We start from the raw sequence: 16078 nt of genomic DNA, 5'->3' as shown, positions 1-16078 counted from the left end.
CCTCAAGCCACCTCCCTTCCTGGCAGGGGACTTCCTGCCGGCCTTCCGGGGTGGGGGCGGAGACAACGGGGGTCCTCGAGACTCCCTCCCCATCTGTAAGTCCTCCTCGCTGCACAGGTGCAGATGCATTGGTCACCTGCATGCAGTCTAATTTTCAAAAAGGCAAAATCCTGATCCTCTACACATAACAAAAGGAACAAAAGTGAAAGACTTTCACTCACGAGATGACAAGGAGGCAGCAAGAAGTTAAAGCTATTTCTAATGAGAATTTGACCCTCCAGGTACCTGTGTTCTCTACAAAAATTTCTTGTGCAGTTAGGAAAAGGAATCGTGTGCATCAGGATCTGTTCTCTACAAGTTGCCTGTATCCCTAGAGTTTTAAAATGGATCGAAAGCAACCCCAAGCACCCCTCGCCCCCACTGAAAGAATCAGATTATTGGGGCTGGCGCTGTGGCACAGCAGGTTAACGCCATGGTCTGAAGCACCGGCATCCTATATGGACACTGGTTCGAGTCCCAGCTGCTCCACTTCCGATCCAGCTCTCTGTTATGGCCTGGGAGAGCAGTAGAAGATGGCCCAAGTGTTTGGGCCCCTGCACCCACGTGGGAGACCTGGAAGAAGCTCCCGGCTCCTGGCTTCGGGTTGGTGCAGCTCCAACCGTTGTGGCCAATTTGGGGGTGAACCATCAGGTGGAAGACTCTTTCTCTGCCTCTCCTCTCTTTGTGTAACTCTGACTTTCAAGTAAATAAATAAATCTTTTTTTTTTTTTTTTTTGACAGGCAGAGTGGACAGTGAAAGAGAGAGACAGAGAGAAAGGTCTTCCTTTGCCGTTGGTTCACCCTCCAATGGCCGCCGCGGCTGGCGCGCTGCGGCCAGCGCACCGCGCTGATCCGATGGCAGGCGCCAGGAGCCAGGAGCCAGGAGCCAGGTGCTTTTCCTGGTCTCCCATGGGGTGCAGGGCCCAAGCACCTGGGCCATCCTCCACTGCACTCCCTGGCCACAGCAGAGGGCTGGCCTGGAAGAGGGGCAACCGGGACAGAATCCGGCGCCCCGACCGGGACTAGAACCCGGTGTGCCGGCGCCGCAAGGCGGAGGATTAGCCTAGTGAGCCGCGGTGCCGGCCAAATAAATAAATCTTTAAAAAAAAGAATCAGATTATCACTGTAGGGTCAGCTTGCTGACTCCCAGCTTTCTTCTGGAAGGAGCCTTTCCCAAGACTTTGTTCTGTTTTCTTGATTATCGCTGGGAAGGGTCAGGGAGGACCGACCTAAGGCATCAGTCACCTGAGAGGAGCCTGGTCTCCCTTCCTCCATCGGGAGATAAACTCCCACCTCTAGCAGGAAGCGGTCAGTCATTGCCCACTCACCAGCAGGTGGCGCTGCGGCGAGTTTCAGCTGCGTTGGGAGGGAATTTTGGGTCGGGGTTGAGGAGTAGCTGCCAGTTTTGGACCCTTGCTGGTCTGGAGTCAGATTTCATGGCTTCCCAGGGTTGCCTTCTGGGGTGAGCTTGTCTTGAGCCATGAATTTATTCAACGCTGGTTCAGCCACTCTTCCACGTGACGAACATGTGTCAGGCCCAGCGTTCCTGAGGTTCTCCAGAGAGCTTTGAAAAACTTACTTATTTATTCTATTGATTTAAGAGAGAGAGAGAGACAGAGATAGAGACACAGAGAGAGAGACCTTCCTTCTGCTGGTTCACTCTCCAAATGTCCACATGGCAGGGCTGGGCCAGGCCAAAGCCAAGGGCCAGGAACTCCGTCTGGGGCTCCTGCATGGGTGGTAGGAATCTCAGTACTTGAGCCACCCCTGCTGCCTCCTGGGATGCTCACTAGCAGGAAGCTGGAATCAGACACGGAGCCAGGACTTGCACCCAGGCCCTCGGATATGGAATGCGGGCACCGAGTGGCATCTTCAACCACTGTGCCAAGTGCCAGCCCATTCCTGTCCTCAGGTGTACTTGCTATCTATTGTCAGAGCACAAACTACCCCCAAAACTTCACAGCTTTAATCTTGTGTCTATTTATATTCACTTTTATGAAAGGCAGAGTGACCGAGACAGACAAGAGCCAGCTCATCTGTTAACTGGTTCACTCCCCAAATGCCTTCAGCAGCTAGGGATGGATCAGGGCCAAACAGGAGTTGGGGGCTCATTCTAGGCCTTCTGCATGTGGGATAGGAACCAAGTTAATTGAGCCATCACCTGCTGCCTCCCAGGGTGAGCATTAATCATTAATAGGAAACAGGAGTCAGAAATGGAGCCAGAACTTAACCCAGGCACTGTGATATGGGGCGTGGACATCCCAAGTTGGTGTCTTAACCACTGTACCAGTGCCAGTCCTGTTGGCAGCTTTTTTTTTTTTTAATAAAGTTTTATTTATTTGCAGGGAGGAAGAGAGAGAGAGAGGAATCTTCCACCCACGGGCTCACTACCCAAATGGCCACAATAGCTGGAGCTGGGCCAGGCTGAAGCCGGGAGCCAGAATTTCCCACGCACTTCGGCTGTCCTGGGTGTGTTAGCAGGAAGTTGAATTGGAAGCAGAGCAGCTGGGGCTTGACTGGCACCTGTATGGGACGCTGGTGTCCCAGGCTGTGGCTTGAATGCTGCGCCACAACGCTGGCCCCAAGGAGTTGGTTCTGTGCAGAATAAAAGCATCTGAGCTATTGGGGTACTCAGAGCACCCTGCGTGCTGGCCCTTGGTAGAATCTTCCTGGGGCTCTGAGAGCCACCCACGCAATTCAAGAAGTTTCCCTGGGGCAGGTGTTTTCTAGTGGTTAAGCCACTGCCCCGGACACTGAATCCCACATCAGAGTGTCTGGATCTGAGTCCTGGGTCCTCTCTAAATTCCAGATTCCTGCTAACGCACAGCCTGGGAGGCAGCAGGTGGTGGTTCAAGGACTTGGGTTCCTGCCACCCACGTGGGGGGCTCGGATGGAGTTCTAGCTTCCTGACTTTGGCCAGCCCAGCCCTGGTTGTTGCAGTCATTTGGGGAGTGAACCAGCAGGTGGAAGATTTTTTCTGTCAGTCTGTCTCTGTCTGCTTCTGCCATAAAAAAAAATTTTTTTTTGAAAAGAAGCTTCGGTCCCCCATTCTTCCCTGTGAACCTCCTCCCCAGCTCCTGGTGCCTGCCTGGGAGCATCAGTCACTTAAAATGTGGTGCAAGAACCCCTTGGGGAGCATGCTAGAAATACAGGTTGTAGTGACCGGGCCTGGGGGTCTGCACTTGAGCCTGCTCCACAGCTAAGCCTAACGCTCACCGAGGGTCTCTCGCGCAGCCTCGTCCCAGCCCTGCAAAGTCCACACAAGGCAGAGCTCTCTGGGAGGCCATGCTGCTGCCCGCCCCCTGTCCACTGAGCCCTGGCCGGCTCCTGGATCGCTGCATTGACACTCGTGTCCTTCTCCTAGCAGGTGCTCTGGCCCCCGGGACACACCCCTTGGTTCTGACCCTCTTTCTGCTACAGCATTTTTCTTTTTTCTCTTACCTTCATTTTCCTTCTATTCTGAGGCTCTCTGCCACTTGCTTTAAATTTTATTTTACCATTTAAAAATATTTTGCATTTACGTCAACAACCTGAAACTCTTGTTTGGAGCCAGGTAATGAATAACCAAACAAGGGAAGCAAATCCCAATTGTCCCTGAGCCTAGGAGACGTTGTTAGTCCCTGTGCGGCCTGATGAGCGCTGCACGAGGACTTCTAATTGTCTTAATGAGCTTCCCAAATTCATGGGGCATGACAGGCGGTGATTACTGCTCCAATGGCCCAGTGAATCAACCTCCTGATGTCCACGCCCATGTGGAGGTCCCTCCCATGCGGACGCTGGGCTTGGCTGGTGCACCATCACTCATGGCAGGGAGCCCCACAAACACTTGTGTGCTCTGGGGCTTGCGCTCTAGGAAATCTCATGGGATCAGCACATTGGGAAACCTAGTCTGGAGCAGCAGAGGCCGCACGGAGAGGGAAGCCCCCACGCTCCCAGAGGCACCCAGCAGCACCCAGCCGACGGCCATTCCCCCAGAGGGATGTAGCCGTCCAGCTGCGCCCGGAAAAATCAGCAGAACGCAGCCAACCCAAGGGTTTGTGGGAAATGATGACTTCTTACTGCTCTCAGCCCTGAAGTGGGGGGGGGGTTGTTATGCAGCAGCGGCTACCTGATACAAAGGGTCACGGTCAGAACCACAGACCGTTCTTCTGGGCCTCTTAGTGGGGCAATGGGAAAACGCAGTGGCTTGGGCAAGGCTGTTCTTGAATGGCAGGCGTGGGTGGGGCAGCTCCGCCCCGTCTCTAGGCCCAAGGGGAGGCCTTAGCTCTTGCTTTCTTGCGGCCAGCAAGAAGAGCACAGAGTGAAGTGGACACATGCCCTGTCCCTTTAAGAGCAGAACCCAAGGGGCCGTAGCTGTGGCCTAACAGTTAAGCCAAAGCCAGCTTCCCATATGGGCCCTGGTTTGAGTCCCCGCTGCTCCACTTCCAATGCAGCTCCCTGCTAGTGTGCCTAGAAAAGCAGTGGAAGATGGCCCAGATCCTTGGATGCCTGCACCAGAAAAGGCTCCTGGCTCCAGCCATTGGGGTCCTTTGGGAAGTGAACTAGCAGATAGAAGACCTCTCTCTGTCTCTCTCCCGCTCTCTCTCTTTGTAACTCTTTCAAATAAAATAAATCTTTTTTTTTTTTTTAAGAGCAGAACCCAAGAGGGGCACACATCACTTCTATCAATATGGCTTTGTTAAAAGTTGGCACAGGGCTTTGCTTAGTTTCAAGGGGAGTTAGGAAATGTAGTTTCTAGCCAGGCAGTGTGTGTCCGGCTAAAATATGGCAGTTCTTTCTTTTTCTTTTCTTTTTTTTGGGGGGGGGGATAAAATTTATTTATTTATTTATTTACTTGAAAGGCAGATCAACAGAGAGAGAGAGAGAGAGAGAGAGAGAGAGAGAGAAAGAGAGAAACTTCTCTCTGTTGTTTCACTCCCTAAATGACTGCAACATCCAGGGCTGGGCCAAGCCAAAGCCAGGGGCCAGGAGCTTCACTCAGGTCTCCCACATGGGTGCAGGGGCCCAAGTCCTTGGTCCATCCTCCACTGCTTTCCCAGGTGCATTCGCAGGAGCTGGATCGGAAGTGGAGCAGCCGGGTCTTGAACTGGTGTCCAAAGGGGATGCTGGCATTGCAGGCAGAAGCTTGAGCTACAATGCCACAACACCGGCCCCTTCACCACTTGTGAAACCCTTGCCTGGCTGGGTGCTTTCTTCCTGACTGTAAGCAATAGTGGCTAGCAAGCTTTCGTGCCGGAATCTATTAGGAAGCTGTCCGCTCTCGCAGAACACTCAATTAACGCTTGGCTCCAGACTCGCGAGTTTATCGTCTTGGAGAGGTAGACTGTTTTGAATCACCAGCTTCTTTCCCTTCTTTCTGCCCTCCCATCTTCTCTGTCAAGAAAAGATGCCGATGGCAACAAATATCACAGCCACGGGTAACAAAATAGCAACAGCTTGCAAATATCACAGCCACGGGTAACAAAATAGCAACAGCAGCCATTATGTACTGAGTGTTGCCGTGAGCCGGACCTGCCGGAAGCTTTCAAAGGCATTGGCTCATTCCGCCTTCACAGAGGCCGGGGAGGACGGGCGCAGGTTATTTTCATCCTGCAGATGAGGACAGCCGGGGCAGAGAGGCCGAGTGACCTGCTCTAGAAACACAACCCATCAGACGCAGCCGAACTTTAAGCCCAGAAGTTCGGCCCTGTGATGGGGGACCGGGTTTAGGCAGGGAAGTTTTAGGGAATAAATGGACTAGGAAATTTCCCACGTTTCCTGTCTGCGCAGCCCAGCACCATAACTCTGCCCCCCACATGCCAATCCAGCACTCCCATTTCCTGCGATGCACCCCAGCTTCCTTCAGGGCCAGGAAGGAGGAGACACCATGATGAGCACGCGTAAACCGAGCTCCACGTGGAGACGCCAGGAAGCTTTCCCGGAAGACATCACGTGCACCAAGCCCTGCCCAAACTCCACCCCCTACACCACCGAGGGGCAGTGGGCACGGGCTGCTCCCTCGTGCTGACCTCTCACCGAACTGTCTCCGACCAGTCGTTGCAGCTGGGGACATTGCGCTGTCACCCAACCAAACAGGCATTCCTCTGCAAGTAGCAGGGGCAGTCTGTCCATGGCGGGGGGCTGGAGGCTGGCCAGACCCCTTCTCCCCTCGCCACAGGCCTCTGCGGCCCGCAGGCTGTCCGTGGTGGGGCCCTGGGTTCCTGCTTCCGCTCAGTTCCAGCCGCCGTTCCCAGTGTTTCTGGCCCAGAATGGACTCACAGTGTAGGGCTGTGGCTGTTTTTTCTCCCATGAAACCATGAACACCAGGTTGGAGATCGGCCATTTCTAGAAGGTTCTGGAACTGCTGCACACATAGCTGACAGTGGCACCAGGACATCTTTGTCCTGGCAAGCTGGTTCCTCACCCGCCTGAGTCCCTCACCCCCCCTTCACCTCCCTGGCCACACAGGGCTGCCGTTCCCACCCCCCACTCACCTCCCTTCCCCCTCCTCCCTCCGCAGCCCCCGCCCCGCTGCTGCCTTTTGCTGCCAGCTCCCAGCTCTCTCCTGTGATACCTACACTTGGGCGCCCCCAGCGCCTCCCACACTCCCCACCCCGCCTTTGGAGCTGCTGGGGGCCGGGCCACGCCCAACAAGGGGCCTCAGACCCAAAGGGCCTTTTCTTTGAGGAAACAGGAGTGACAGGTGGCAGGGCTCCTCCAGGAGCATGGGAAAGTCGGGTTTCAGAAGAGCTGGCGGCCCAGAGGGGGCCCGTGTGAGCCCCTCAGAGCCGTGGGAAGTCACCGTGGAGGACACGGCACCTTCCCAGAACCTGAGAAGGGAAAGCACACTGGGTGGGAAAGACGCGGCCCTCCCTGGGCGTGCTTTCTTCCTTCTCTCTCTCCCTCCTCCTTCCTTCATTCCCTTTTTGTCCCCTAAGATTGATTTATTTGAGAGGCAGATGTGAGAGAGAGAGAGAGAGAGGGAGAGAGGAGAGAGACATCTTCCATCTGCTGGGTCACTCTCCAGAGCTGGGCCAGGCCAAAGCCAGGAGCCAGGAGCCAGGAGCATCAGCCTGGTCTCCCCCGTGGCTGCAGGGGCCCAAGGACTTGGGCCATCACCTTCTGCTTCCCAGGCACATTGGCAGGGAGCTGGATCAGAAGCGGGTCAGCCAGGACTGGAACCTGGCACCTGACATGAGATGCCGGGGTCACAAGCGGTGGCTTAGCCTGTTGCACCATAACACTGATGGCCCCTCTCCTAGAGTTTTCAACTGCTCTCCCCAAAACCGGTGCCTCTGGGTGCCTGGGGGGGCCCCGCGCCCGGCCAGCAGGCTCTTTGCCCCTGACACTCCGTAGCCTCTCGAGAGGCTGTTGTAAGGATTGGGGAGCTCAAGGAAAGTGGGCAGGACCCCCATGTGATTTGTGCAGAGGGCCCCGGGGCCCACCAATGTCCCAGACTCTATTTGAGGATCAGGGTAGCTCAGACCCAAAGCCTGGTCCCCAACCTGGCCCTGGAGGAGGCAGAGCCCTGTCCTGGAGCCCCTGTACCCCCATACAACCCCGGGGGCTGCTCAGATGTACAGCATTGGGGGCAGGCCCTGTCCCCTGCGTCACAGGTTTGGCCATGGGCAGGCGGGAGGGAGCTGCCTGGGGAGTGAGCAGGCAACGGTGCTGGGAGAAGGCGAGGAGGCAGGGAGGGAGCCAGGGCCTTGGTGTAGGGGCGGGAGGAGGCGGCCTGGGGCTTTTGGGACCGGTACTGTGTCTTCTGCCCCCTTCCCTTGTGTCTTTGGTCAAAATCCCGCCCACACAACAGCGGCTCTGGGTGTGGGGAGGATTTGGGTCAGCTCCAGGGCAGAAAGAAAGGCAACAGCTGCAAAAAATCAGCTAAAGCAGGAATGTGGCCATGAGCACCCAAGCCTTAGAGTGGGAAAACTGCGCTGAGAACGGAAGCCCTGAGAACCGGGGGCAGCCGGAGGCCCTCGGCCACCACGGCCACAGCCAGGGCCACGGCCACACTGGGGTTTGTGTTCACCTTGGCCCGAGTCCCCGGGCCGGCTGCGTCTGGAGCTGGTTATGTCTTTTGACCTCTTCATGCCTCTGGACTCCTCAAAGGGTAGCCAGCAGCATCCCTGGAAACTTCGAGAAAAGCCTGGTCCTGACCCCACAGACCTATCAATCACACCTCTGAGGGTGGGGCCAGGAGACTGCTTTCCCACAGCCTCAGGTGCCTGGGGTCGGAGCCCCAGGAGGTCCCGTGGTCCCCGCAGCAGCCGAAGCCCTATTTTACCCAGGCATTTCCGTTCCTTTCTGCCAATGATCAGTCTGGGGGCCCCCATTCCAGTCAGAGACAGAAGGAGGCTCTGGAAAGACCCCCACCCCCATTCCCTCATAAAACAAGATGGGGAGCTCTCCCTATCAATTTGCCTTGAGCGCCTTCAGAGGTCGCATAGCAGAGTGGACAGAAGGGGGCGCTCCAGTCAGGTGGCTGTGGGCTGCTAGGGTCGGGAGCAACAGGAAGGGGAACAAAGTAATAGGAGCCCAGCGGTGAAGGGCTGCCAAGGGTTTTCCATATGCCAGTCACTGTCTTTTATTTATTTTTTAAAGGATTTATTTATTTATTTGAAAGACAGAGTTACAGAGGTAGAGGCAGAGAGAGAGAGACAGGGGTCTTCCATCTGCTGGTCCATTCCCCAGATGGCCACAATGGCCAGAGCTGAGCTGATCTGAAGCCAGGAGTCAGGAGTTTCCTCCAAGTCTCCCACGTGGGTGCAGGGGCCCAAGCACTTGGGCCATCTTCTACTGCTTTCCCAGGCCATAGCAGAGAGCTGGATCAGAAGTGGAGCAGCCGGGACTAGAACCAGTGCCCCTATGGGATGGGGCACTGTAGGCGGTGGCTTTACCTGCTACCCCACAGTGCCAGCCCCAAGTCACTGTTCTTTTTAAAGATTCATTCATTTACTTATTTGAAAGAGAGAGAGGGAGAGAGAGAGAGAGAGAGAGCCATCTTCTATCCTCTGGTTCACTCTCCACAGCTTGGGCTGGGTCAGGAGCCCAAACACTGTGGCCATCTGCTGCTGCCTTTCCAAGTGCATTAGCAGGGAGCTGGCTTGGATGCGGAGCAGCTGGGACTCGATCCAACATGGAATGTTAGAGTTGCAAGTGGTGGCCTAACCTGCTGCGCCATAGCACCGGCCCTGCAGACACCACCCTAAGTGTATTTCACTCTCAGAGCAGCCCCATGAGGCAGGGTCTATTGCTCCCATTGGTAGATAAGGAGACTGAGGCAGGGCTGGTTTTAAACGACCGTCCAAAGTCCTGCAGCTCCTGTGGGTGGGCCAGGAGCAGGCCCAGCTCCTGGGGGAAGGGCCTGGCAGGCCACACTGGAGACCTTGGCCTTGCCCTGAGCATACTGGAAGCTGCTGGAAGGCTTTGGGCAGGGGCAGAGTCCTGGTTTACCTTTCCAAAGTCACCAAGGGGCAGGTGTTTGGTGCAGGGTTTGAATCGCTGTGTGGGACACCAAATCCCGTGGGTGCCTGGGTCTGAGTCCCACTGCTCTGACTCTGGCTAATGCGCAGGTGCACCCTCGGAGGCAGCAGGTGATGGCTCAGAACCTGGGCCCCTGCCACCCACGTGGGAGACCTAGATGGATTTCTGGGCTCCTGGCTTCAGCTTGGCCCAGCCCCAGCCATCATAGCCATTTGGGCAGTGAATCAGCGGATGGGAGATCTCTCTCTGCCTGTCTCTCTGCCTTCTGAATTACATGAAAATTAGTTGGGGCTGGCACTGTGGCATAGCGGGTAAAGCCGCCGCCCTATAGTGAGTACATCCCATATGGGCACAGGTTCAAGTCCTGGCTGCTCCACTTCCAATCCAGCTCTCTGCTAATGGCCTGGGAAAGCAGTAGAAGATGGCCCAAGTCCTTGGGCCCCTGCACCTGCATGGGAGACCCAAAAGAAGCTCCTGGCTCCTGGCTTCGGATCAGCGCAGCTCTGGGTGTTGCAGCCATCTGGGGAGTGAACCAGCGGATGGAAGACCTCTCTCTCTCTCTCTCTCCCTCTCTCCTTCTCTCCCTCTCCTCTCTCTGTGTAACTTTAGCAAAAGCTCCTTGAAGACTTTGCTCATGAAAGTGCCCAGGTGTTGGGGACGAGGGAGACACCTGTTCTCCAGCCTCTTTCCCCTTCCCTGAGACACTGCCCCCAGCCGAGCCCAAGCCTGGGGTGACAGGGACGGGGGGTGGGGTGGGGGCACAAGTCCCCATCACGCTCTGAGAAGAAGCCAACAGGACTAAATCTCTGTGGTGTAGACACAACCAGATGGTCATCCCTGGGGAGTGGGGTTGGGTGACTTCCCATCTGCATGTTTTCTTGAAATACAGCATAGACACCAAGAAATGGACATAAGCTTTTGGTCCTCTGAGCACACCTGCAACCAACAACCAAATGAAGAACAAAGCGCTATGGATTCCTGGTACCCCCAGAGCCCTCACTGTCTCCTTCTGGCTCCATTTCCTTCCTTCCTTCTTCCTTCTTTTCCTTTTCCTTCCTTCCTTCCTTCCTTCCTTCCTTCCTTCCTTCCTTCCTTCCTTCCTTCCTTCCTTCCTTCCTTCCTTCCTTCCTTCCCTCCCTCCCTCCCTCCCTCTCTTTCTTTGATTTACTTATTTGAAAAGCATAATTACAGAGAGAGAGAGAGAGAGAGAGAGAGAGAGAGAGGTCCTCCATCCACTGGTTCACTCCCCAAACAGTGCGATGACCAGCCAAGCCACAGCCAGGACAGGAGTCTCTTCCAGGTCTCCCACGTGGGTGCCAAGGGCCCAAGAACTTGGGCCATCCTCTGCTGCCCTCCCAGGCACACAGCAGGGGGCTGGACCAGAAGAGGAGCAGCTGGGACTCAAACCGGCACCCATATGGGATGCTGAGGCTTTAACCCTCTGCGCTGCAGCACTGGTCTCAATAAACTAATTCTTGAATCCATTTTCCAGAAAAAAGGTTTATATATATCCATCCACTAGAAAGGGACAGAGAGAGAGAGGGAGAGAGACAGAGAGCGATTATCTTCCTTCCTGGTGTTTTACTCTCCAAATGCTTGCCACAGGTCAAAGCCAGGAGCCAAGAACTCCATCCAGGTATCCAACATGGGTGGCAGGGGCCCAAGCATTTGAATGATCACCTGCCACTCCTAGGTGCCTCAGCAGGAAGCTGGCTCTGAAGCAGAGCTCTGGGACCAGGACCGGCACTCTGATATGGGACACGGGGGTCCCAGCTGCTTAAGCCGCCGCGTCACACCACCTGCCCCGCTGGGCGCGTTCCAGGTGCTTGAGGCTGGCATATGAACTCGTTCTCCTCCAGCTCAGCCTTGGCCAGGGAGCCGAGGAGGGCAGGCCAGGGCCCGGGCTGTCCGTCATGTCCAGTGCCCTGGCCCGTGACGGGATCCTGCTGGCCGCAGGGTCAGCATCCAGCTACTGTTAGAATCCTTGGGACTCATCCTGGTGGTGTCGGCCCGCGGGGCCACCCGCCGGGCGGTTCTGCCCCTCTAGGACCCAGGACCCAGGACCCAGGCTGTTCCCAGCATGTGTCGGGGGAGAGGCGGCCACTGCCAGACTGCAGACATCTGCACGCTGAAGTTAGAAACATGCAGTGGGGGGGCCGGCGCCATGGCTCACTTGGTTAATCCTCCGCCTGTGGTGCCGACATCCCATATGGGTGCCGGGTTCTAGTCCCGGTTGCCCCTCTTCCAGTCCAGCTCTCTGCTGTGGCCCGGGAGGGCAGTGGAGGATGGCCCAAGTGCTTGGGCCCTGCACCCACATGGGAGACCAGGAGGAAGCACCTGGCTCCTGGCTTCAGATCAGCGCAGCTCCGGCCATAGCAGCCATTTGGGGGGTTTACCAATGGAAAAGGAAGACCTTTTTCTCTGTCTCTCTCTCTCACTGTGTAACTCTGTCAAATAATAAAAAAAAAAATGACACTTTTTAAAAAAAAAGTGCAGTGGGGGTGCCGTGGACCCAGCAGTTAGGATCAGTTTGGGACGCCCACATCCCATCTCAGGGCGCCTGGGCTTGAACCCCAGCTCCGCCCCCCATTCCAGCTTCCTGCTAAAGCGCACCCTGGGGGGCAGCAGACCATGGCTCAAGGACCTGTGTCCCTGCCACCCCATAGGAGACCTGAATGGAGTCCTAGGCGCCCAGCTCTGGCCTAGCCCAGCCCCAGCTCCTGTGAGCATTTGAGAAGCGAACCAGTGGATGGGAGACATCTGTGTGTCTTTCTGCCTTTCAAATAAAAATAAACAAAAAGAAATTTAAATAGAAGTTTATTTTAAAAAATTGTACTTGGGCATTGTGGCAGAGTGGATTAAGCTGACATGGGGACCCCCACATCCCGTGTAGGGGTGCCCGTGAGTCCTGGTTACACTGTTTCCAATCTTGCTCCCTGCTAATGCACCTGGGGGGCAACAGGTGATGGCTCAAGTACTTGGGCCCCTGCCACCCACATGGGAGACCCGGATGCAGCTGCAGGGTCCTGGCTTCAGCCTGACACAGCCCTGGCCGTTGTGGTCATCTGGGGAGTGCACCAGCAGACGGAGGATCTCTGTCTCTCCCTCTCTCTATAACTCTGCCTTTCAGTGAAATAAAATACATCTTTTAAAAAATTATTGATTTAGTTGGAAAGGCAGTGAGAGGCAGAGGCAGAAGGAGACAACTCCAATCCCTGGGTCACTCCCCAGATGCCCACAACCAGGGCTGGGCCGGGCCAAACTCGGGAGCCAGGAGCTCCACCCAGGGCTCCCACGCGGGCAGCAGGGGCTGAAGCGCCGGTGCCTCCCAGGGTGTGCACGAGCCGGCAGCTGGAATCGGAAATGGAGCTGAGGCTCGAACCCAGACGTCCCGACACCCAGGCCCGCCACAGGAAACGCTTGTTGACAACAAGGGTGGGGGCTCCGCACGGCCTCAGGGCGTGGGACGGGACTTGAGCAAAACTTGTGTCCGTCTCGAGGGGCACCCCGCTGACCCCTGGCTTCCAGACAGTCTGGCTGGCAACGTGCCAGGCCTGGGGGGCTGCACCTCCTGCGGGCCTCCGCCTCCCGTCACTGGCAGGCGGCTCGCGCCGAACGACTCAGCGAGAAGCGGGCAGAGCGGATCTCTCCAGGCCGTGCTTAGGCCCTGTGTCTCCCTGCTCCGGCCAACCTGCCAGGCGTTTGAAAGAATCAGATTCTTGTTATAAAGCATTCAGGGGGCTGGCGCCACGGCTCACTAGGCTAATCCTCCGCCTTGCGGCGCCGGCACACCGGGTTCTAGTCCCGGTTGGGGCACCGGATTCTGTCCCGGTGGCCCCTCTTCCAGGCCAGCTCTCTGCTGTGGCCCGGGAGTGCAGTGGAGGATGGCCCAAGCACTTGGGCCCTGCACCTGCATGGGAGACCAGGAGATGCACCTGGCTCCTGACATCGGATCAGCGCGGTGTGCTGGCCGCAGTGCGCTGGCCACGGCGGCCATTGGAGGGTGAACCAATGGCAAAAGGAAGACCTTTCTCTCTGTCTCTCTCTCTCACTGTCCACTCTGTCAAAAAAAAAAAAAAAAAAAAGCGCACTCAAGGCAGTGACTGGCGCTCACTAAGGATACCGCGAAGGGAGCTGATCTCATCTTTCACTTGCACCACCAGCTCCCTCTGTTTTATCTACTTTCTGTGCCTTAAATCACCATTTATAAACACCGGAATAAACTATAGCAGATCTAACTATCATTCCCAAGTTCTGGCAAAAGGCACATAAACAAGAGTTGTCTCAGAGTAAAGGGATTGTGCCTCTCTCCTGCCCTTTCTTCATTTCTGCTGGATAAAATGCAGGTGTGATGGCAGGAATGGGAGCAGCCATTTTGGATCATGTGGCAAAAGCTGAATGTGGAAGATTTAGGAGCAACAAGAAAATGTCTAGGTCCCTAAGGGTCATGGCATCACTGTACCAGCCTGAACTGTATCCCTCTATATTTGCATAAAAGAAATACATCTCAACCTTATTAAGAGCCTGTCGCTCCCCTTCTTCGTGGAGGAACGACACAGGACCCTGCACTGTTCTTTTGTCTGCTCGGCCCTCCCTGGGTTTGCTGCTGGTTCTTCCCGGGTTGGCTACCGACCCTTCCACCTCCGTGGAAGGGCGGTTCCCCCTGCCACTTTCCCCACTTCCGCGGGGGAGCGGCACACCGCCGGCTGGCTCTCTCGGGGGCTGCTCAGGTGTTCCTCAGGTGTTCCTCTTAGATGTTCCTGGTGCATGTTGTCTCTCTCCTCCTTTATAGTCCTCTCCACCAATCCGTGCTCTGCTACCCACACGCCGAGTACGCTGCTCTCCTCCAATCAGGAGCAGCTCCTGCAGCTTGTCAAGTTAGTGAGAGGCAGCTGTGTAGAAGCTGTTTTTACTCCTCTCCCAGCGCCATATTGTGGGAGAGCAGATGCATAGAATAAGTCTTAATTTCAGTAACAGTCTAGTCCGAGTTGCTCCCCACAGAGCCCTGTTACTCCAGGTGTCCATCACTCATAACTGCAATGACTCTAGACTACCACAGAAGTAGAACTTGGATTTGGACCCAGGCCCACCTGACCCTGAGGTGCTCTTGTGTTCGTCAGCATCGCTGGCAGGCTCCCAGGGCCAGGGCCAGGGTGGGCAATGTGTTTAAAACGCGTGGTCAGGGTACAGCATCCGCTCTGCTGAGGCAGGCTCTGGGGCTGGTCCCTGGGCAATTCTCTTTCAAACCAGGTCCCCGGGAGGAGGATCCTGAACGCACACTCGGCTGAGAAGCCTGTGCCGCGTTTCATTTCCTCCTGTAAGTCCTAAGGAAGCCAGGAGTCCATTTGATCCCCCGGCCGGGACAAAGGGCACGTGGGCAAGCAGGGAAGGCTGTGGGTGGGGCGGGCCCTTGGCACCCCACCTCCCGGGACAGTGCGGAGCCGCCAGCCTGGAGGAGGCAGCTGCGTGCCTGGCCATCCTGGAGGGTGGACTGCCCCGGCCGCCCCCACGCCCCGCCCTCCCACACAGCAGTTGCGGCGAAGCTTCCTGGAGTCATCTGAGGCCGGAGCGCCCGCAGCACGCCCGAGCCCTGATGGAGCGGGACGGCCCCAGGAGCACAGCCCCGCGAGGAGGCGGGGTCTGCGTGCACAGCTGTGTCCCTTCTGCGTTCTTTTCCTTATGAGAAGCCGCTCGGGCCTCTGCTGAGTTGGGGGCCCCCGGGGAGAGGGAACGAGGCTCCCGGGACCGCGTGACAGAGCGCTGAGAGCTGTCTGACCTTGCCACAAAGTCAGGCGCGCCCTGCAGCGGCTGTCACAGTCGGGGGTGAACGTTTTGGGCCCAGAGGTCGAAACTGAAGGGCCCGTGGGCGGCTGGGGGCGGGGTGGCAGCCTAAGGCCCTGGGCCTCCAGGGCCCCACCTCGCCCTCCCGCAGGCCAAGCTGGGCTCAGGCCCTGCCCGACCCGCAGCGGCAGGGAGCCCTGGGACTGGCTTGCTGGTTGCCAGGCAACGAGGCGGGCCTCCGAGGGCACTGCTCAGACGACTTGGAGCTGGCTCCCCAGCCTGGGGACAGATGGCCCGCCAGCAGCCAGCCGGGCCAGGCGTCCCCTGGGCTGCAGCCCTGTCCATCCCGGAGGCAAAGGTTCCCGGGGCCGCGGCGGTGCCGTGCGGGTCCCTTCTGTGGAGGAGGCGAGGCGGGCTGGGCAGCGGCTGGCTGGTGGTCGCGCCAGGGGTTAGGGCCTTGGAAGCAGGGAGGTGGAGGGCTGGTCACAGGCGCTGGGCTCCCACTGCAAGAGGACACCTGTCCCAGGCGGCTGCTCCCCAAGACGGGTGTGGCCATCTCGTCTCCCTCCACCTTTAGGAGGTGGACAAAATTTGAGAAGATTCCCAGCACGGGCAGGCCTCGCCTGGGATCCCTCTTTCTGCGGTGAGACTTGAATCTTAGCCCAGGAGCTGGAAGCCGCGCCTCGGCTGTCCGGGTCCCACTGCCCTGATCGCATGACGCCGAGCAAGTCAGCGGCTGTCCCCGGGGACAGAACCGCTCCCGACTGTGACCTCTTTTGAGACAGTGGAGCAG

Source organism: Oryctolagus cuniculus, chromosome 7 (assembly GCF_051225735.1).
Source record: "Oryctolagus cuniculus isolate XC-2025 breed Fujian yellow rabbit chromosome 7, ASM5122573v1, whole genome shotgun sequence".
Lineage (NCBI taxonomy): Eukaryota > Metazoa > Chordata > Mammalia > Lagomorpha > Leporidae > Oryctolagus > Oryctolagus cuniculus.
Note: the sequence above shows the minus strand (reverse complement) of the source record.